The 3426-nt window shown below is 38.2% G+C and overlaps 1 long non-coding RNA gene across 1 annotated transcript; it reads left to right on the plus strand.

Moving 5' to 3' along the window:
• The first annotated feature begins 1721 nt into the window (after positions 1-1721).
• Positions 1722-3210, plus strand: LOC133495749 (uncharacterized). Its single transcript, XR_009793652.1, has 3 exons — positions 1722-1896; positions 2004-2045; positions 2941-3210. It is a non-coding gene; the product is annotated as an uncharacterized LOC133495749 (long non-coding RNA).
• Positions 3211-3426: the final 216 nt, after the last annotated feature.

Consider the following 3426-nt stretch of genomic DNA (forward strand, 5'->3'; position numbering starts at 1 on the left):
CCTGCCATTCAAAATATGAGTTTCTCCGGAGCTGAAGACCAAAAGTATTGAATTAGTGTGTATTCCCACGTTGCATGAAAAGGAGTCTTGAGTATTTTTGATGCATTGTGGCCATATATTAGATGGAGAGAAGCCCACTCAAACTATCTCCAAATGTACAGTTGTGACCAGATCTTTACATACGGTACACTATATAAAAGGTTGTGTGACATGAAATCAGACCCAACTATCATTTTTAGGTCAATTAGGATTACCAAAATTATTTGGTGTATGCCAAAATAGTCAGACTGGGATTTTGGGGTGGACAATATTTTCATTGGTATCTTTAGAGATAGAAGTGTACATAGATTTCATTTCATATTTGATACTACTGCCTTTAAAGTCTATGACTTCAGTCAAACATTTTGGACATCTTTCCAGGGGCTTCTCACGATAGCTGGGCAGGAATTTTGGTCTTTGGTCTCTTCATGACAGAACTTGACTCCTGACTTTGACTAATTGAGCCAAGTGTATCGACAAAATAAGTTTGTTTTTCACACCTGAACTTCTAAAATTGGGATTTCATTATTTTAAATTAAAATAATGGCTCCCATGTTTCCTGTATTACCCGAGTATTTTACTGGTATTTAACAACAAATGTTTACTTCAGAATTTCATGAATGCAGATTTGGCATATTTTCAGTCATGCAATCATTACCCATTGATGACTTACAAACATTGTTTATCAGTGATATTTCCACCACAACGTTAAAAACATCCATCCATCCATATTATGAGCCGCTTATCCTCACGAGGGTCATGGGAGTGCTGTAGCCAATCCCAGCAGTCATCGGGCAGGAGCCAGGGAACACCCTGAACTAGTTTTCAGCCAATCACAGGCCAGATGGAGACAGGAAATTTAGAGTCTCCCAATTAATTAATTAATATGGTAAGGAACTGAAGAAACAGGTCCAAGCGGAAGGTGTCTGGTGTTCTTTGTGACAGAAGAGTCTCTGCTAGGATGAAGGGCAAAGTCTCTAAAACAGTGGTGAGGCCATGGCCTGAATATCCTTTTTTTTTTTCTTTTTCCCCCCAGCATATTTATAAGTAAATGCTCACATCTGGTAATTTGGATGAGTCCTAGTCTATCCTGGGGCTTGGAACACCGAACATACGCCTTTATCGCAGTCAATTCGTTGTTGTTTGTTTTTTTTCCCTTCTGTGTCCGTAGTTATACTGTACTTTTTAACGTGGGTGATATTTATTTTGCTCCATCCCCCCCACAACCTCTCTAACTACTTCCTTATCGTCCCGTCTCATCGCGCCCTGCGGAATGTCGACAGAATCACAATTACACCACACTTGCTCAAGTTTCACATGTGGCTTCTTTCTTTATTCCTCCCTCCAGCACAAGTGCCTCAATCACCTCTGGTTACACTGTTTGTTTGTCAAAGGACTTTCAAGATAAAATGTCAAAAGATAACTGTAGCCAAAACATTACAGTATACACTTATCGGTTCCTAGCCATGATATGTAGACACAATCTTGCCGTCCAAAATGGCGTTGTAAACAAAAAACACATGGTCGGCATGACGTCAATGAAAAGTATTTATTGAGGTAAATTGTTCCTCTTCTATGATTAATTGAGGAAGATTCTTCTTCTATGCACACCTGAGGTAGATTCTTCTTCTTCTACACCCACTGAAAGTAGTCTTTTTTTCTTCTTCTCCACATTGGACGCATCTGTGCATGCCGAGTGAATCATAAGGAACGGCCATGTTTTAACCATTTCAGTGTTAGTTGTGTTTTTAAACTCATAGCCACTAGTGACATAAAAAAAAAATAGCTTCATCATTAAACATGCTGCAGGGTTTACAGTGCCTGAAAAAAGTCGCGGCTTGTCATCTGGAAAATACGGTACATTTCTGGCACGATCATTGTCACAACCACTGATGTCAGTTACACCGTCCTGTTTCCGCTAACATCAGTTCCACTTTCTGATGACATTACTCTGCCAACAACAGCACTTCACATCTCGCTGATCATAGTTGTGCTGTGTTCCCCCAGTAAGTTGAATGCTTGTCTTATTGTTCTATCAGGATTTGAAAAAAAAAAAAAGAGTGGTCCTCTACTGGTAGGAGAGTGTTTTGGCATTTATTTATGTGGTTAAAACAAGTCTAGACATTTTGAAACAGGGAGTGGACCATGTTCCACACCCTCATTTCTGGTCACATTTAATGTCTTGCAGTTTCCAGTTTAACTTCTGGCAACAATAGCATTTCAGATTGGTGGCATCGCAACCACTAAGATTACTTACATCACTTTCAAAAACAACATAACTTCCGGAAACAAATAATGCCATATCTGTAAGACTAATTCCGGTTTCACACAACAGCACTTCTGCCAACAACTGATGATGCCGATTCCGATTCGTGACATCATTTTGGGCCACCCTTCATTTTGACAGAAGGTGCATGGAATTTTTTCCCCTTGATTTCATGTGTCTCTACGGCCTCAGTTAATACATTTACAAATAATTATTTCTGTTTTACCAAGCCAATAGTGTAATCATTTAATAAGATAAGTTATATGTTATATTCCAAAAGTGATTACGTGATGGGACCAGGGCTTTTATCACATTATTGGCCAGTTATTAAATTATGGGCCTATTATGTTTTAAAAAGGGCAAATGTATCACATTAATGGGCCATATTAATTTATTTGACCCTTGTGAGGATAACCAGCTAAGAAATTGGATGACTACAAACCTTTTAAGAAAATACTACGTAGCATTACAATAAGCAGTATTACATACTAGTCACTCACAGAATTGAACACCTGTTTAACTTGTCAAAAATAATTTGTGCACCTTGCAACAGAATGAAATAAACTTGTGCTTTAACCATACATTTATTTCTTATTTTATAAACTTTGAACCTTATTTTTCTATTTTAATTACAGATGTTGCAGGATGCAGCTTCTGCACAAGAGGTTGACATTGAACCAGCAGATGCTGAATCTCCATCTTTGTTACATTCAAAAAGTTGCCAGACTGATGAAGTGCCTCTTCATGAGAAAGGAACACGTATCTTTCTGAAAGCAGATAGAATACTGCAACATGTATTTCAACCTCAGGTGGCCTCAAGACGCTCATATTGACAGACCAAATAAGCATTCAGTGAAAATCTTATGAGCAAAACATATTTATACACAGTGTAAACATACAGTTCAATAAAAACACAATGACTTTAGTTCTGCGGAGTATGTTTACAAAAATATACATCAACATTTCCCAAGGACAAAACAAAAAAGTCAGGATGTAGATCATTTAAATCCCGTGTAATCTTGGCCATCTGCCACAAATCTTCGACACATAGCAGGATGGAAGTGGCACGCATATTTTTCTACCTACATTTCCCCAACACCACCTCACACGCTGTCTATAAG

Source organism: Syngnathoides biaculeatus, chromosome 22 (assembly GCF_019802595.1).
Source record: "Syngnathoides biaculeatus isolate LvHL_M chromosome 22, ASM1980259v1, whole genome shotgun sequence".
Classification (NCBI taxonomy): domain Eukaryota; kingdom Metazoa; phylum Chordata; class Actinopteri; order Syngnathiformes; family Syngnathidae; genus Syngnathoides; species Syngnathoides biaculeatus.